Genomic DNA, 20,066 nt, shown 5'->3' with positions numbered 1-20,066 from the left:
TGATGCACTCGCCCCGCAGGTACAGATTGACCTGCTGGTTGCACCATACCCCTGCTTGTTTATTTTTCTTAAGCTATGTTTAATTGAGGTGTAATTTTGTTTTATTTTATTTAGTTATTTTGACTTTTTGGTCATACCAAAAAAAGGAGAGGGAGTGGGAAGGGGAGAAGCCTCTGCCTTGACCCTCTGCTCACCGTGGCCACCCCACCGCCACCACCGAGAAAGAATCACACAGAGGGGGGGAAAGTCGGAGGTCAACCAACTCTCATTTTATTAGATCCCACAGGAGATATTTATACACAATTTCAGGGCGACTTGGATATTGTGAACACATGGTTATCAACGCTTGTCATATACACTTTGCCGGGCCCATTACAGACGTTAACTAATGACTTATGTTTCCTGCTCTCAAGGCCGGGTATGTTAGCACTGGGTGGAGTGCTGGCACAGGGCCTTAGGCCCCTGTGAAGAGAGACTGCTCCTGCTTCTAAGGGCAGGGATTTGTCCAGGGTCTCAGGCTGGCTGCTGAGACCCCAACAATGACCAAAAACAAAACTCAATTTTCTGAGGGCTGAAGTGATAGGAGAGGGGTTAAGGTACACACTTGGCATGCATCACCTCCCAGTTGGATTCCCACCACCACAGATTTCGAGCAACACCTCACCCATGTTTCTCAGGAACATTTTGAATAGCTGCACAGTGGCTTTGGCTGCCTCTTCTACCTGTTTAAACCCACCCCTTTACTCTACACTTAATTCTGTGTTTCCATTCATAGGATCTTACCCAGCCATTTAGCCTGCTTCCTCAGCAATTTAAAAACAATATTGAGGGGCTGGAGCGATAGCACAGTGGGTAGGGCATTTGCTTTGCATGTGACCGACCTGGGTTTGACTCCCAGCATCCCATATGGTCCTCTGAGCACCGCCAGGGGTAATCCCTGAGTGCAAAGCCAGGAGTGACCCCTGTGCATAGCTGGGTGTGACCCAAAAACCAAAAAATTAAAAAACACACCCCAATATTGAGGTTGTCTGCAAGACTTTATTCAAACTAAATTGTGACAGTGAATATCCTAACAATAGTAAACACAGAGGTAAGTCTAAATAGCCTGCTCATAGCTCTTTAATTATGTTTCATTTTAATTTTAATCACTGATGGTCCATTTTAAACTGATTATGTAGTTGCATTATTTTTATTCAGAGTTCAAATTCCTATATTTCTAAGAATGATTTCCCTTGGTAAAAGTCAGAATCTCAATAACATCATTACCTTAGTAGTATATGGATGACCTGAAGACTTAAGAGGAATGGCAGAAAGGGATAGAAGTGGGGAAGGGAGGTAACATTAATGGTCACAAATGAGGGCCACACTCTGACCAAGGTGCTGGTCCTCCAGATGAGAGCTCAGCCACAGAATGCAGTTTGTAAACAGATTTTATATACAACAGATCTCAAGTGCCCTTTTCTTCATAGGACAGGTGTCGCTACTTTATTGCATGTGCTTTTGTAATTTATAGGTGAGTACAAGTCATACTGTCTTATGAAAGTTTTGCTTAGAGCCTGAGAATTTCTGGTTTTCTAAGCAGAGGTTGCCACTCAGTCCTTCTAAAGATGGATGGGCTCATGGATTCTTAGACCAACCCCACTTCTGAGCCTATTTTGAATTTTAACCCTTCCATCTACAAAGCACTCAGGTGCTCTTAAGTATCTTTCCACATAGTAACTTTACTGACTTTAGCTTGATAACTTCCAAAACGTGCTTTTAGGGGCCTAGGAAAATAGATCAATAGGTTGTATCACATGCTTTTCATGTGGGCTGTGTGGGTTCAACTCCCTGCAAAACAGGTTCCCAAGCACTGCTGGGAGTATTTCTTGGGCACTACTGAGAATGGCGCAAGCACGCATGCACATGTGCTTACGCGCGCGCACACACACACACACACACACACACACACACACACCACCCAAAAATGTGTTTTCACGCTAGGATAGTATGAATCAGATTCGCTATCAGAAATTGGGCACATCAGATCACTTTGCTTCTTACACAAAGATAGTGTTATTGTTAAAATCAACTTTTAGCAAGTCCCTTTGCAATAATTCTCTTCGCAAAAGTGGGCATAACAATCATTTACTAATCACCTTTCATAAGATGAACAACAAACCTGGAGATGTGGGGGGTGGCAGGAGTAGAGTCAGGCTAGAGGCGATGTACAGACTGTGGTGTCTCGGCACTTGGGCAGTGGTCTAGGTGAAGTTCACTTTGTACATGGAAACCAATAGCATCGGTACCATTGTAACCACGCTACTCCATCTGCAATGATTTTATTTAGAGAAAAACTAAACCAAATAATTATATATATTTTTAGGTGAGGAATAGCAAAACTAAAAGTGTTAAATGTGCCTAATGCCTAGATCATGTGTTCCCGGTCTGGGACTCTCTGCAAGTCCATGCTTCTTCTTCACTTCCCTTAACTCCCCCTCTAAACTTCACCTCCACCAAAAGCACTTTGAATTCTTCAGCAAAGGTTGGTTGGAGAGATAGTCTAGCAGCTAGCGCACCTGTCTTGCATACGGCAGACCTGGGTTGGATCCCTCGCTTCCCAGACAATCCTCAGTTACTACCAGGAGTGATCCCTGAGCACAGAGATAGAAGTAACCCCTGAACATTTATGGATTTGGCCCCACTACCCCTCAAAAAAAAACCCAATTGTACAAATGTTATACTTGACCTTCAAGCAGTCAGAAACTTTGTATGGTTCCCTAAATAGAATTGGAAGTTGAAGGGAGTAAATGAAGGCAAAATAGACATCTAATAAGAGTTATTTTCCCCAATTTTGGGAGCTCCAATGTTATTTCAGGGGCCCAAGAGATAGTACAGTAGGTACGGGACTTGCCTTGCACACGGATGACCTGGGTTCCATCGCCAGCATCCCATTTGGTTTCCCAAGCACCACCAGGAATGATTTCCTGAGCACAGAACCAAGAATAACCCCTGAGCATCACCAAGTGTCACCCCAAACAAAACAAAGCAAAATTATCTTCCAGATTTTCTCAACATTGCACACTGACATATACTCTGGCAAATCCATTAACCTATCCTTAGACATCTGCCAGCTTCAACAATATGAGACTAAGAGTTAATAAGCAAAAGAATTAGTGGGTAGGTGGAGGAAGGGTACATTCAGATGAAGACCTGATTTTTGGAGGAATTTATTCGTCATCTTGACAGTAACAAAAGCATTAGTACCTGAGAGAGGTAGAGAGAAAAAGTCCTCTCTCTTTATATGGGCAGGACGGGATAAAGGTATGGGAATACACCCCAAGTCATAGTTGAGGGGCTGGAGAGATGGTCTAGTGGAGAGGGTGCTTGCCTTTTATGCAGTCAACCCAGGTTCAATTCCCAGCATCCCATACGGTCCCCAAGGCACCATCCAGAAAATTTCGGAGAGCAGAGACAGGAGTAACCCCTGAGCATGGCTGGGAATGGCCAAAACATAAAACAAAAAAAAGTCATAGTTGATCAGTAAAGAGTCTAACTGAGCAGCAAATATTTGTCTTGATGACTGGGTGCTTGCTCCTTGGGGATCAGTAGAATAATCATATGATTATTACAACAGAAAAAAATACCAATTTCATAAATCTTACTCTCTCAGCTTTGACACAGAATGACAAAAGCCAGAGTGAATACAGAGACGAAGAAATCAGCACCCGAGAAGTCAGATTTAGATGAGTCCATAAGAAACATGGAAGGAGAGTTCTTGAAGGTTTCACAGGCCGCAGAAAGTAGAATACCGGATCTGAGCTGATCATTCAACCAGAGAAGGCCTCAGCATATGGAAGTAACCTCTCCATTTTCATAAAAAAGCAACTAGACTTAGAAAACATTGCCCAAGAAAGAAGGCTCAGGCAGCCAGCCCCAAAAGAACCGAAAGAGCTTCCCTTGGTGGGAAAGCCCAGGAAATTAGTGGAAAACTCCTTGAGTCGTCGTCCTTCATCCAGGAGCACAAAGCGGTGGTCACCACACCCCCGAAGCTTGAGTGTCGACAGCCACTTCTTACAAAATCCCATCTGTAATGAAAAACAAATCGAAAGACCAGAAAAACACCTTATATTGGAAGACTCGAACCCTCGAGTTCGAAACATAGTTTCTTAGCCCCGTGTCAACATTTTCATAAACCTTACTCACTGGTGGGCTGCAGAATGCCCAAAGGCAGAATGAATATGGAGATAAAGTTATCAGCACCCGAGAGGCCGGTGCTCAGCAAGCGGCCTCCTTCCGCTGCAGTGAAGAGCCTCATCAACTCCCCGCCACGAGAGGAGTCTGTCTTGGAGAGATCAGGACAAAGCTTTCTTGCAATAATTTCTTCTTTCACACTAGTCTACAGAAAAGAAGACTGCAGAAAGCACGCATGCTGCAAATGGGGGGAACACCAGAGGCATTGCGCTGCCAGAGAAAACTGTCAGTAGCAATGGAACCACCCATGAGAAGGAAGCCGCGATGGCGGACAACATCATGCCAACTGTCAAACAGTCCAAGGAGATGCAGTGGGAATATCACAACGTGACCAGGGACATCTTCTCTGCCACACAAAAACCACACCTCGGAGACCAACTGGAGATTCAACTCATCCAGCAGCTGTAATCCCTCATCCCCAACAATGATGTGATTGCCTGCAGGATGGAAGCTAGTGGGCTAAAAGATTTGGCAAATTGCACATAGGCATTTACTCTGGTTCAGCATCTGGAATAAAGCAGCTATGAGGATAGAATCATCTCCCCAACCCCAACTTCCAGTAAAGGGTGCCCGAGGAACTAAATCCAGAGGCAACCAGTGGAAAGGCTTCTGGAGACTCTAGTGCCTTCTCTCAGTGTGGTGGGCAGTTTATTCACTGCACAGGGCATTTGCTGGGGCCACCGTGGTGAGCAGAACTAAATATCCTGCCTGTTTTCTAAGCCAGGCTGCATATAAATGTCTCTCAAGAGACTATGGGGTCCCTTTGGATGGACCCGACAAATTTCTAAAAACCGCTGCAAGTATGCATGGAAACTTTGTCAAGGTATCAGGTCATAGTGGTTGGACTCATCATGGCTCCAGACCGAGGTACCCATGTAGTTATCCTAACAAGAACAGAGACCTCCATCATAGAAGCATGGGAAATGGGTGAATGACGAATGATGTGTGTCCGTGTTTTCCTCCAAGGACCTTCTTTGGATTATTGCTTCCTTGGAGAAGTTCAGTGGAACACAAGCCTCAGGTAAGCAAGGGGAAGAGGGGACACTGAGGCAGTACAAGAGTGGGCTGGGGTACAGGATCACGAGCTCCCCTTGCCTTTTCCAGGAGGGCTTTTTCTGGCAAAGGCGGCCCCTGTGGCTGAGGGACATGTATCGGCCGCTCAGTAAGAAAAACATGGCACATAAGAAAAACATGGCACAGAAGCTTCAGGACAAGGATTCCTCTGACAAGGACAAAATTTTCAACAAAGACACAGAGTAAATGATGGGGACAGTTCCAATTTCTGCCTGAAGTCAGGAAGCGATGCAGAGGAGGGATGTCCCTTTCGAGAGCGACCTTATTCTTGTTGCAGGGAGCTCAGGGAGCTCGGAGTAGTGAAGGGCGCAGAACTTCCTGAGAATGCAGCTAAGGAGACCAAGACAGCAGAGGAGAGCCAGGGAGCACAGGAGACACAGGTACCAAGGCGCCCCCTGCCACCACTTGTCCCCCTGGCACAACAGACCAGCAAGCCTCCACAGGGTGCCCCCGCACCACAGAACCCCAGTCACGACAGTCCATCAGGTCTTCACAGCACCTCTCAGCACGACAGTCCATCAGGGCTCCGCAGGCCCCCTTACACAACAGTCCTTCAGATCCCAGGAGATGCTGGCATTACAGGAGACTGAAGAGGAACCATAGGAGTCATTGCAGGATGGCATGGTGACAGAAGCCCCACGTGAACGCAGTGAATGCCTCCTCTGCCTCAAACCACCTAGAAAGTTTATTTTCTAAAGAGCCTCTTGGCATATCCTAAAAAAATTTCATTTTCTCATATTAAAATGCATATATGAATAAGTCCAGCGATGGGCTTGAGAATTAAAGCCAAAAAAAAGAGGTCAACGTTCATCTAACCAATAAGGCCATTGGCAGAAAATGCAGAACTGGAGCTGGAATCCCTCCCCAGGTGGAGATGAGGTCCGAGAGGACTGAATGGCATGGGAGGATGGGAGCCTCTCCTCGTGCCCCCAGAATAATCAGATCCCGAAGTTCCTGAAGAGCTGGAAATCAATCCCTGAAGAGCTGCAAAAATCATCATCCTCAAGCAGGGATGGGTATTTAAGTAAATCACAACCAAACCTGTTGTTCTCGTCATGGACTCCCCAAGTGCCACAGCAGTTAATGACAGCAGACTCAACTCCTTCCCCTACTTATTTATGGTCACTCTCTTGGGGCTTTTGAAATGGCCAGAACTTATTTTTTGTTTGTTTATTTTTGCTTTGGGGGTCTCTGTCAGTGATACTCAGGGGTTCCTCCTGGCTCTGCACTCAGGAATTACTTGTGGCAGTGCTTGGGGGACCATACAGGATGCTGGTAATTGAACGCAGGTCACCGTATGCAAGGCAAATGCCCTGCCCACTGTCTATCGCTAAAACCCTCCAAAATTTTGTTTTTAAAGCATAAAATAAGAGCATTTTCCTTTTCAATGCAGACATTAAGTATGGTTCTTTTTGTTTCTCTGTTTTGGGGCCAGACTCAATGGTGCTCAGGAATTACACCCACTTCGTACTTGGAGTCACTCCTGGCAATGCCGTGCTGAACTGGAACTGAAACTGCTTCCTGCATGCCAAGAATGTGCTCAGTCTGTTGAGCTAATTCGCCAATCCACTGCTGCTTTTATTTCTTTATAATTTGGGTGTGGGGATCATATTCTCTGATACTCAGGGGCTTTTGCTGGCTCTGTGAACCCTAGTGGTGCTAGAGAGGACCATATGCCGTGCCAGGGACATGCAAGGCAGATGACTCAGCTGCGGTACCATCTCCTTAAGTCCCCAAAGGTTTTTTTTTTCTTTTCTTTTTGGGTCACACTCGGCCATGCACAGGAGTTACTCCTGGCTCTGCACTCAGGAATTACTCTGGGGTGTTCAGGGGACCATATGGGATGCTGGGATTCAAACCCAGGTCTGCTGCATACAAGGCAAACGCCCTACCTGCTGCACCCCCCCTACCTCCAGCACCCCCCATTGGTTCTTAAATGTTATTTTAGTTGATAGAAATTCTACCAGATGACCAAAGAGTCACTTTTACTAAAATACTTGCCCAGACTGGAAGGCTGAAGTCAACCCAGGACCTACTCATGTAAGTAAATAAGGTCTCGGACAACTTAAAATTTCTGTCTCTAAGACTGCAGGGCTATAGAGTAAGGAGAGCAATTCTGTTTGTGGATTCTCTACTGATTCTTCAGTTTCCTTCGGGCACACCAGTAATATTCATAGCACTAAAAAATTCTATTAGAGGAGAAAATATAGAAATCTTAAATAGTATGCCCACTGTTTGTTTTTATTTAGCAGTGACACTGTGCACGTTTTCATGTGAAGATGGAGACTTTGACTGGGAAATGGAACATTTTCTTCAGAATGCAGAAATGCAGAAATGGCTGAGTGACAGATTCCTCACGTGGCTCAGGAGGTTGAGCCTACACCTCCTACTGGAATGAAGGTTCATCCTCATTACAAAACTCAGTAGATATGGAAAATGTCACACCCATTGGTTTAGCAGTGGCACGGGGCAAATTTAAGCTTAGAGCTTCATTCTGACTTGGAGATGGAACATTTTCATCAGAATGCAGAAACGGTTGAGGGACAGATTCCTCAGATGGCTCAAGAGTCTCAGCCTGGGCTCCTGCAGGACTGAAGAAGGTTCAACCTCATTATAGATGTCTGTATCACAGTATCACTGTCATCCCGTTGTTCTTTGATTTACTCGAGCGGGCACCCGCACACCTGGCTTCCTCTGCCAGTCCCTTCATGCTAGAGGCTCGTCCAAATGTGTGGAGAGTAGCCTTGAGCATGGCTGTGGCTGTGTTCTGGAGATCTTCAACTGTCAAAGCTCCGCTTGGGGCAAAGGCAAAGGCAAAGGCAACCGGTCCCCTCTTGCCCCGGTGAAGACAGCCAGGCACGGGGCAAGAGACTCTGCATCATTCTCTTCCGGGAACTTGGTCTTATAGTCTCTGGATGTTGGCTGTTGGTGGGATTACACGACACTGGGGGGAGTTTTTGGGTGTGGCTGCCAAGCTACGGAAAGTGAGGGTCTGGGTGGAGAAGGCCCAGTCCCAAACCGAGCAGGTCTGGAGATCTCAGCACTGGGCCCCGCACACCTGGCTTCCACTGCCGGTCCCTTTATGCATGAGGCTCGTCCGATCTGACCTCTGTAGCTATGGTTACTGTCACAGTAAGATGAGGCAAATTTAAGCTTGGAGCTTCATTCTGACTTGGAGATGGAATATTTCCTTCAGGATGCAGAAGTGCTTGAGGGACTGATTCCTCAGATGGCTCAGAAAGCTGATCCAGGGCCTCCTGTGGCACTGGAGAGGGTTCAACCTCATAACTGACTTCTGAAAATATAACAAATGTCACACTCAAAGCTTTAGCAGTGACACGAGGCAGGTTTAAGTGTGGAGCTTCATTCTGACTTAGAGATAGAACATTTTCCTCAGGATGCAGGAATGGTTGAGCTTCCAACTCCATAGAGGATTCAGGAGGCTGAGCTAGGGATTCCTGCAGACTGAAGATTCAGTCACCTCAGGGATCTCTGGAGCTTGAGCCACTGCCTCCTGCTGTATGGCACAGTCACCCTTTAGGCTCTCTAGAGACTGAAACTGGGCTTCTGCTTGGGTTAGAGATTGTTCATTCTCTTCAAGGCTCTCTGCAGTGTGAGATTTAGAGTTTCTGGCTGGGTTGAAGTTTCACCCTCATTGATGACCCTTGGAGTTCTGGTAATCTGCAGGTAGGCAGGTTTGATGGTGACAGAAGATATATTTGAAAGATGGGCTTCTTTCTGGACTGGAGACAGTTCATTTTCCTGATGATGCAGTAAAGACTGCGCTACAAGTTCCAGACCTGACTGAAGGCCGAGCTTCCACCTCCTGAGGCACTGAAGACCCCCTTTCCTCAGCAGCCAATGTAGGCTGAACTAGGGTTTCTGGCAGGACTGAAGCAGTATCACCCTCTTCAGGGTACTTGACAGCCAATTTGAGTCCTGAACTAAAGAAGGTTTCGATTCCTTGGGAGATCCTGAAATGCAGCTGTGGAAGCAGCCAGAGGATCTCTGTTTCACAGTCCCATGAAACTGGAGTCCAAGGTCACAAAGTTCTGCTTTATGAGTGAAGTCCCCCATTTCTGTGGGGCTTCACTCGTGTGTAATGCTGGGTCCGGGCCCGAGTGTCCAGAAAGCGGCCTGGATTGTGACGGTGGCCAGTAGTAAAGGTACGGGACCCAGAGGGCAATCGATCAGACCCAGAAGGCAACTCTTTACTTGAATCCTTATCCCTCACCAAGGGTCGAACTAATGTCTTAGAGAACATCTTAAATGGAACAAAAGGCAGGTAGCAGTCTAGGAAAACAGGTACTCAAAGTCCCTTGGGTTGGCCGGGGTTGAAAGGCAAGGGGCGAATCAGGTGGAAGATCAGGGGAATGTGAAGGCCAGGGCTTGGGAGACCCTGGGGTAACTGGGAAGGCAGCTATACTGGGTGCAGCACCAACTCCAGGGGCTGAGCTCCCTGCACCAGCAGCCACATTGGTCGCCACGTGAGGACACATAGGGCCTAGAGTAGCAGTGATGATGTGACATGCTGAGGCTTGGAGGTGCAGCGATTCAGGCCAGTGGGGCACAGCCCCCCTGAGGGTAGCGAGCTGTAATGGCAGCACCGTTATGGCAGCACCATTATTGCAGCTCACACACACCTCCCCCACAGCACTTTTATGCTGCCTTTAAGCTGCCTTTATTGGGTCAGGGCTGGCTAAACATAACCAGCATGACCCAGGCTTTCCTTCTTTCCATGAAGGCACCTAAAATGTCCAATCGGGTCCTCTTCCCCCCCGCCCCTGTCCCCAGACTCCCCTCCCACCCCTGCCAGCCAAACAGGACTGGGACTGAAGACTACTATGGGCTGATCCCCAGGGTGGGGGTGGGGGAAGGAACAGCATGTCCTAGGGCTGGGAACGCTGCCGAATTCAACAGTACTAGTCCAGTTGTGGTGGTCTTGGTGCTTCCTCCTCACTACTGAAATCCGAGACACATTCTTCCTCCTGTTGGCCATCCTGCTTTCAAGTAGGCTGACCTGCAAAAGGAACACTAGTTAAGATTGATGCAGGTTCCCAAATGTTCCCAATATTTTCTGAAGGAGGGCTCTTAAACTGAATGAACAGCTGTATACACTCCTTTATACCAGCCTGGGGCAAATCCCCCTGTCTTGCATGGAGCTCAACATTAATTCATAGAGAAAAAGTAGCAAGCCCCTTTCTAGAGGGCTGCCCGCCCTTCTAGCACTCCTGGAGAGACCACTGAAGACATTAACGTCAGCATGTAACAAAGCTCTCTTACAATACTGTGACTAGCACCCACTTTGTTCACAGTCCTTCTTCTAATCGATTTCAATTCTTATTATTGCACACTACTAGAATATAAATTTCGTGAGAAGGGGCTTCCTCCCAGTGTCTAGTTGAGTAGAGAGCTTTGAATGGAGTTGGTTCCAAAAGTGGCCTCATTTAGGGATGGGTGTTAGTTTTCTGAATTCTTTGGCATTAGTACTAAATGTCTTCTCATGTTTCATTTTAAGGTGGACTTTTTTTTTTTTTGTTAGGGGCCACACCTGGAGGTGTTTGAGGTTGCACCTGGCAGTGCTCCGGAGGCCATGCACTGGCAGGTATCAAACCCAGGTCTCCCTCACCACAGTCCATGCAGCAGCCTGATGGACTAGGTCTCAGGCTCCTGAGCTAGTCTTGTTAAGACCCAATTGTAGGTGTTTGACGTTTTCTTCATTGGTTTGATAAACTATTTTAAAAGTTATTTTTCAAAACTAGGTCAATAGTTGAAAAGATTGAGTCCTTCAGTTCTGGCATCAGTGAGCGACTCAAAAGGCCTATATTCCACAGCTATTTTATCACTTTCTGAAATAAAGTTAACGAGGATCAATTCGAAATTATTTTCTAAAATAATCTTTCTCTGAAGGTAATAAACTATGATATTGTGTGTGTACTTCCTTTATACATCCAATAAATTTATTTATTTATTTATTTATTTTTTGCTTTTTTCAGTCACCACCAGAGATGCACAGGGGTTATCCTGTCTCATGCACTCAGGAATTACTCCTGGCAGTGCTTGGGGAACCATACGGGATGCTGGAAATCTAATCTAGGTGGCCGAGTGCAAGGCAAACGCCCTGCCCGTTGTGCTATCGCTACATTGACCCCAATAATTTTGTTTTGAAAGCAAAAATAAGAGCATTTTCCTTTTCAATGCAACCATTAAGTTTGGTTCTTTTTGTTTCTCTGTTTTGGGGATAGACTCAATGATGCCCAGGAATTACACCCACTTAATACTTGGGAGTCATTCCTGGCAATGCCATGCTGAGTTGAAACTGAAACTATGCTTCCTGCATGCCAAGAATGTGCTCAGTCTGCTGAGCTATCTCTCCAACCCACTGCTTCTTTTATTTCTCAATATTTTGGGTGTGGGGATCATATCCTCTGGTACTCAGGGGCTACTGCTGGCTCTGTGCTCCCTGGTGGTGTTAGAGGGGAACATATGCCATGGCAGGGATATGCAAGGCAGGTGCCTTGGCTCCTGTACCATCTTCTCTAAGCCCCCATTAGTTCTTAAAGGTTCTTATAGTTGATAGAAATTTTACTAGATGACCAAAGAGTCACTTTTACTAGAAGGATTGCCCAGACTGCAAGGCTGAAGCAAACCCAGGGCCTACTCATGTAACTATATAAGGTCTCTTACAACTTAAAATTTCTCTCTCTAAGACTGCAGGGCTATAGAGGAAGGAGAGTGATTCTGTTTGTGGATTCTCTACTGATTATTCCATTTCCTTTGGCCACAACCGGTAATATAGCACTATAAAATTCCATAAGAGGAGAAAATGTAAAAATCTTAAATAGCATGACCATTATTTGTTTGTTGCTGTTGGGGGCCACACCCAGCAGTTTAGAGTCTTCTCCCGAGCTGGGTACTTGGGGGTTGCTCCTGGACACTCAGGTGTTGCCAGGAACCCAACCTTGGCCTTCTACATGCACGGCATGTGCACTAGGCCTCTCAGCTGTCTTTCTGGCTCCAGCTGAATCATGGTGAAGGTTCACATTACATACTTGCTTGTTACATAGAATCAAAACCACTCAGTATGTCAGTGCTGAAAACCGACCCTGAACTGATTCCAGTTATGTTTTCTCTCCAGTAGGAAAATAATAGCAATAATTGGAATATTTTGTCTATTACTAAATTCTAGGTATGTTTTAAGTATTCGACTTTTACAATATTGCCCATAAGGTAAGCTAAATTACTGTCTATTTTTTTTTTTTCAGAAAAATACAGCTTAGCAATACCAACGCATACCTGTAAGACCTACAGTTGCCTTTTGAAAATTTGACAGAGGGGCCAGAGTGTTATTACAGTGGGTAGGACATTTGCCCTGCATGCAGCCAACACAGGTTCAGTCCCTGGCACACTATGGGTTCCCTGAGTCCTCCTAGCACTGGTCCCTGACCACAGAGCCAGGAACAAGCCCTAAACATCAGCAGGTGTGGCCTAAGAAAGAAAAAAGGAAAAATATGGAGAGAGCTAGTTTATAATCACTATATTATTCTGCTTTATTGACAAGCAATTGAGAAAGAAGAATTGGATCAAATATTCTCCACAATCTAAACCATTCGACATTTATACATTTGGGGTAATATTTGCTATAATTATTTTTTCACAGATTCCACAAAGAACAAACTTGAAACTACTCCTGCAGAGCATCTAGTGAATAAAAGAATAGGAAGTACTTATATTTCCATTATTTTCAATATAATTGACTTCTCAAAAAGAATTTATTTGCTCTTCAAATAAGAAAACTGCAGAACTTCAACCATAAAAAGTCTTACCTAAGACCACAATGAGAAATTTCTGACATGCATCTGACACAACTTTTTGAATAGTAAACTTCTGAGTTATCTTCTTTTTCAAAAGGATGACAGTGGTGCAAAATCTGACTAAAACAAATAGATCTACAGTGCCAATCTGTATAACTGATTTTTATGAAGTCTAAAGAGAGAACTGGGGCTGGAGCCAGTATAGGGCGTTTGCCTTGTACACGCCTGATCCAGGTTAGACCCGTGGCATTCGATTTGGTCCCCCCAGCACCGCCAAGAGTAATTTCTGAGTGCAGAGCCGTGAGTAACCTCTAAGTATTGCTGGGTGTGACCCAACATAGCAAAAAATAAAAATAAATGAAAATAAGATAAAAAGAGAACTACATCATGCTCTTAGTAAGGGAAGGCACCACACAGGTCTATGTCTTGACGGCTCTGTGGTAGGTATATTCTGTCAGGGCTATTACCATACATTTTTGCTGTCTGATCTATTCTGGACATTCCTGAATAGGTCAACTAGAAGGGAGAAATTAGTCAAGGTCATGGCACAGAGTTCACAATGATTATATATTTCAAACGGGCAAGTGGAAGATAGACACCTATAGACTACTCTACTACAAACCAGGAACTTGACATACCTCACACCGCTAATATTCCAAAAGTAGCACTCCACATTTGATGGGGTTTAAAATAGAAAGCAACCAAACTTAGAGGAATATATATATATATATATATATATATATATATATATATATATATATCCCTCGAGAATATCATGCGACTATTGGAATGGGAAGGGAAGGAATGGGAGTGAAGATAGACGGTTGGCAATGACACCACCTCCACTTTGCTGGTGGCATCGTTCTCATAACACCAAACATTAGCCAAGCAGCACAAATGCTGGCGACTTCAACTGTGAGTGTGAAAGGTCAGACTGCAGCTGAATCTCAGCAAAACAATGTTCATGAAAAACGAACTAGTCCCTGGCGTTCCATTTGCTCTCAATGGAACGTACATCTCCGAATGCAGCAGTTATGTGTACCTGGGTCAAGAACTCAACATGAGGAACTACTTGGTGCCAGAACTGCGCAGGAGGAAGAGAGCAGCATGGAATGCTTTCAAGAGCTTCGAGGAAGTGGTTAAGAGGACAAAGAACCTCCACGGTACATCTTTCGACTCCACCATTCTTCCTGCACTAACATAGGCCTCAGAGACCTGCGCCCTACGAAAACAGGATGAGAAGGCTATTCAGGTATCCCAAAGAGGAACTGAAAGAGTTATGCTTGGAGTATCACGTTTCACTCAAGTGAAAGAAGGAATCTGGAGTTGAGACCTCCATCGAAGGTTAAGAATCAGGGACGCTGTCTCATTTGCCAAGGCGTCAAAAATCAGATGGGCCAGACATGTAATGCAATTCAGAGACAACCGCTGGACTAGAGCTGTTACCGACTGGATTCCACAGAACAAAAGACTGAGTGGCCGTCCACCAACGAGATGGTCACACTTCTTTGTCAAAACCCTGAATGAACAGTTTGAGCTCTTCGTGTTCCTGGAGCAAGAAGATATCATTGGGCTACACTAGCACTCGACAGGGAAGAATGCAGATATTACTGGTGCCTGCTTGAGCAAATCGAAGATCAACGGGATGACAAGTGATACAAGTGATATATACATACACATATATATGTATATATAAAAGCATAAGCAGGCGCAGCCTTTAACAACCTGTCAGTAAACTCTTATTGAAGGGCTTAATGGTCTCTGGGGGAAATACAACAATCTTCACGTATTTTCCTCTAAGGAAAGTTTTGGAGCATTTTCAGCAGTTGATTCAGAATAAACAATACAAAATAAATTCTTTCATTCTGCTTTGGGGCTGTGGTTCGGGATCGGATGGAAACATCCAAAATATAGTGGTAAGGAAGGTGGAATGGTGGTGGGATTGGTGTTCAAATATTAAATACGATAAAATATTGTGAATTACTCTATAAAATTAAATTAAAAATAAAAACAGAAGCTTGAGAAAGGTTTGTTAGTAGCATAGATGAACTTCTTTCTCCCTAAGATTCACCTACCAGAGTCTGTTCCAGTTCTTTCACTAACAGCCCTGCCTTTGACTGAATTCCCTAAGTCTAAGTGCCATAGATTCTGGAGGAAAAAGCATTTATATTAGTTTCTTTCATTATCTAGGTGAAGAATTTGCTGGAATAATGGAAGATTACACATACTTGAAAGTTTACTTTGGAACAAAGAAGACTGTTATGCCCCAAAAGGAGAAACACTATTTCCATCCCCATACCCCTAAACTCCTTGGTAGAAAGACAGCTCTAAAATTGTGAAGTTCAAGGTTCTGCCAGGGTGATATCACAGCAGGTAGGACACTTGCCTCGCACGTAGCCAACCCAGGTTTGATCTCCAGCATTCCACAGAGTCCTCTGAGCACCGCCAGGAGTGATTTCTGAGTGCTGAGCCAGGAGCATCATCAGGTGTTCCCAACACCTCCTCTTCCCCCATCCCCCCAAATAAACAATTCTGTTCGTTACTACCTAAGATTTAAACAAGAATTGTTAAAAACATCTGAATAAAGTTGTAGCAGTTTAGCAAGGAGAGGGTTGTTTCTGATGTATCTGAAAATATGATCAAGGAGAGAGAGAGAGAGAGAGAGAGAGAGAGAGAGAGAGAGAGAGAGAGAGAATGAATTCTTACCCACACTCCCATTCTAATCCCCACAGAGACCTTCCAATTTATCCAAAGTCTCCTCAGCTATGCCAACTCCAGGGCTCTTGCAATCAAAGGATGACAATACCACCTCTAATACCACCTCTAAAGCACAGAAGATCTTCATGCTTCTGAAGTGGTGCCACAATATCTTCCTTTTCCCTTTCTTCAAGGTCAGAAAAATTCTGAAGCTGTTAGGAGTTTAGATTGAAGGTCCTTCTGAACATCTCAATGTAGGTTTGAAGTGTTTAATTTAAATAAAAACTAAATTCCAGCAACCTGTGCTAACAGTTGAAGTAACCTGTGACTTCAATATTAAGCCAAACTTTCCATGAACTACACCAGCCACGCACATACAGAGCACACTAGTGTTGTAGAATATGGACACCACTGTCAATTCACTGAGATCTTGATTGATGCTGGGGTGTGACCAGTGCTCAGACACTTTCACTTAGACAACTCTAATCTGTCAGGTCTGTTGGTCCACAGGGCCTGCTGCAGTCACACCCCACAGTGCTGGGGAGTCGTGCAGTTCTCAGGACAAAACCCCGGGGCTTGAACACGGTGCACACAGGATCTGCACTTGAACTCTCTCTTCACTTCCTATCCTGACAATCCTTTTAGACCATCCATTAAAACCAAATAGTATTTTGCCAGTTCCTGGCATTGGGAGCTGTTTAGGGCAAGGGCACGATGTTGAACTGCTTTATGTCTGCTTGAGACAAACCTAAAGACGTAAGAGACATACTCGACGATAGGAACGAATTGCCACAGAGATCTAATTCAGCCGACCCAAGACTTCTCAATACAAGTTTCATAAGGTGGCTGTGAAGAGCAAATCGAACAAACTTTGGTGGTTGCTATTGTTTCAGACCCCTACTCAGCAACAGTCCTATTACAAATAGCACAGTGCTTGGGCATTCGCCTTTCATGTGGCTGACCTGTGTTCGATTCCTCAGTCTCTCTCGGAGAGCCCGGCAAGACTATCGAGTATCGAGCCCGCACGGCAGAGCCTGGCAAGCCACCCGTGCGTATTGGATATGCCAAAAACAGTAACAATAAGTTTCTCAATGAGAGACCTTACTGGTGCCCACTCGAACAAGTAGATGAGCAACGGGATGACAGTGACAGTGACTCAGCAGCAATGTTACTCCTAGCTCTGTGCTCTGGGATCACTCCAGGTGGTGGTTGGGGCAATCATATGTCTGCTGGGCATAGAACTGGGTTGGCAGCAAGCAAGGTCAGCACATTAACTCCTGGCCTATTTTTTGGTCCTTAAACATTTTAGGCATTAAGTTCATAGTAAGGACTAATACTCATTGTTTTCAAGCCATGGTATTCTTCTGCATTATTTCCATAGTCTCTGGTTAATCTGAGCATTTCCCTGACTTCTGCTGGTCAATGAATGTATGATACAGGAAGATCTTCAAGATTGTATATAAGTAAAAGAAGTAAATTGCTTCAGTGATTCTATCTAGCAACTTTTGTCTGAAACTATAACCTGAAGCATAGATAAGACAGACATGCTACCAAAGAAGGACCTCCATCTGCAGCACTCCCCTCTCCAAACTATTAACCTTGCTAGAAGAGAAAATAGTACAGTTTATTTTTTGTGACAACATTTTATGAGTAACTATCATCTGCATAAGAGCTTCCTTATAAAATAAAAAATATGTCTGTTAATAGTTCTCTAAATATACATTATTGTGGACTTCTTACATCATTAGTTCTTAAATGTCAAGTTCAACTTTCAGCGAGGATGTAGTACATGAACATATTATAAAAATTCAAATGCAAGATTGGAGAGATAGTCCAATGGGTAAGGCATTTTTGCCTTCCATATGGACAATCCGGGTTCAATCCCCAGCATCCCATATGGTGCCGCCAAGCCTGCCAGGAGTGATCCTTGAGTGCAGAGTCAGAAAACAGTCTTGAGCACTGCCAAACAAAAAAGAAAAATAATTCAAATACAAATGAAAGCAAAGCAATATTAATTATTGATTTGTTTTATGTGCCTATCATTATACCAGTTTATAAGCACCTTGAGTGCTCAAGAATCCATATTGTATCCTTTCCTCATTCTCTGAAGCTAGAAAGATTTGTTACCATAAAAGGATCAATAGTTTGTTGGTTGAGAGAATAAATCAAGGAATGAGAAAAGAGAACAAAATTAGTTTCCCCAACTGGGTGAGAGAGGAAGCAATGACGATTGATCTTGAATGTTTGCACCACACACTAGCCCATCATTGTGGTGACGGCAGCTTTGTCGACTAGGAAGCTTCAGAAGGGTTCTGAGACCCTGGAGAGTAGTCACCTTAACTTTGGAACAGTTTTTTTTTTTTTTTTTTGCTGGTAACCATGAAGAAACCTCTCTGATGACTTGGGTCTTTCCTTCACCTTACATTAAGATCCAATTTGCTTTTCTGTACTTACAGGAGGCCAAAAGTAGACAAGAACTCTGGGTGCTATCCAAGATATAAAAGAACCTCTCATTGAAATGGATAACTTTCTGAGGGAAGGTAGTAATCCCAGCCTCTACATTAGATGATCTACTAGAGTACCACCTTCACAACTATATACTGATTTATAGAATGTTCCTTTTGTCACTATATTGGTAATGAATTTTATGCTATAAAAATCTCAAAACCGGGGCCGGAGCGATAGCACAGCGGGTAGGGCATTTGCCTTGCACACGGCCGACCCGGGTTCGATCCCCGGCATCCCATATGGTCCCCCAAGCACCACCAGGAGTAGTTCCTGAGTGCAAAGCCAGGAGTAACCCCTGAGCATCGCTGGGTGTGACCCAAAAAGCAAAAAAAAAAATAAATCTCAAAACCACATTTATGAAACTCATCTTCCTCCCTCCTACAGTGCCTTTACATATGCAAGGTCTACGCTCTGCCAAGGGTCACATCCCTGTTCCTACAAGATGGTCTTAGTAGCCAATGAGAGAAAGGGGTGAGGGGAGTACCACTCATTAATTACAACGGATAAATTATATTTATTTGAGGGGGGGTTGGGGCCACACCTGGCATTCCCCAGGCTTATTCCTGGCTCTGCACTCAAGAAAAATTTCTGGTGGGTCTTGGGAGACCATCTGGGGTGCCAGGAATCCAGCCAGTGTGAGCAAGTGCAAGCCAAGAGCCCTCCCCGGCCATATTATCACTCTGGCCAAAAATGTTTTTAATACCAGCTGTGATGTAACTGTGAGATGGCCATAGGTTAGCTGCAGCGTATAGTCTGCAAAGCAAATAATGTCTAAGAGACCTTGATCTCACTCCTAGGGGGTGGAGTAGAGACTGAAGCAGGTGTTGAGCCTGCAGAGGAGCAGCAGAGTCTATGGTCACCACGGAGGGGTGTTTTCATGTCCGATGAAGGTGCAGGCAAGGAGGAAAGGATGGGGAGTGAGAATGACCAGCAAGATGAGGTGTGAGAAGCCAGTTCAGGGAGCCAATCAGAGAAGGCTGAGAATTATCAAGTGAAAGGTTTGAAGAGAAAAAATCCTCACTCATATATTCAGAGGCATGGGAAATGGTGGGGGGTGTGCACAGGAAAACAGCGGAGCAGGAGACCCCTTGGTTCTTACCTCCATCCCCTCCACACCCAACACCGCTCCACCAAAACCGAAACGAACCACAAGAGAACGGAAATGGGCCAGACAAAAGAATGGGACCAAAATGAGGCCCAAGCGAGACGGAATTTGGGAGCTGGAGACCGCGGAGCTGGGGTGCACGCCAAGGGAAGAAAGTTTTCGGTGGGAACTGGGAACTGGGGCTGGGCATCGCGAATGGCTGGCTTAAGACAGAGCGATGACGCTGGCCGCGAGTCCCTCCAGCCAACAGGACTGCCAAGCGCACACGTGGACCCCATCAAAGCCCAGAGGAGGCTGGGAACTGCCTCTGACCCTGTCAGCGAGTCTCTTACTGCAACCAGCCTGGGCGTTTCTGCAGCAGCAGCCTTGGGGGACTGGCTGCCTGCTACCCGGATTCTGGGGGACACTCTGCAAGGCAGCGGGAGGCTGGTGGGTGGGGGCGGCTAGCTGCCAGTGTAAGGTGCCCCCGCCCAGCACTGCTTCCCACGGGGCCGGCCCCCGCCGAGTGCGGAGCCACCTTCAGCGGAGAGGACTGGAAGAGCGGCTGCCGGTCATAGGCCCCTTGGGCTGAGTGAGCGGCGCGCGCAGAATAAAACTTGACCCCGGAGTAGAAACCCGGCGGGGAGGCCACAGCG

General features: G+C 45.3%; 1 protein-coding gene and 1 long non-coding RNA gene across 2 annotated transcripts in view; both read right to left on the bottom strand.

The window, feature by feature from the left end:
* Positions 1–247: 247 nt before the first annotated feature.
* On the bottom strand, positions 248–10,076 carry LOC129406612 (uncharacterized). The gene is made up of 2 exons (XR_008631108.1): positions 4,186–10,076; positions 248–4,104 (listed from the first exon to the last, which is right to left on the bottom strand). It is a non-coding gene; the product is annotated as an uncharacterized LOC129406612 (long non-coding RNA).
* Positions 10,077–10,119: 43 nt separating this feature from the next.
* LOC129406611 (pleckstrin homology domain-containing family M member 1-like) overlaps positions 10,120–20,066 on the bottom strand; it is a 42,287-nt gene continuing 32,340 nt past the window's right edge. The window contains exon 5 of the mRNA XM_055144961.1: positions 10,120–10,327. The gene's annotated coding sequence lies outside the window, so the exon portion shown is untranslated. The remainder of the gene's footprint in view (positions 10,328–20,066) is intronic.

This window comes from Sorex araneus, chromosome 7, assembly GCF_027595985.1.
Source record: "Sorex araneus isolate mSorAra2 chromosome 7, mSorAra2.pri, whole genome shotgun sequence".
Lineage (NCBI taxonomy): Eukaryota > Metazoa > Chordata > Mammalia > Eulipotyphla > Soricidae > Sorex > Sorex araneus.
Note: the sequence above shows the minus strand (reverse complement) of the source record. Positions and strands in the feature narration are given on the sequence as shown.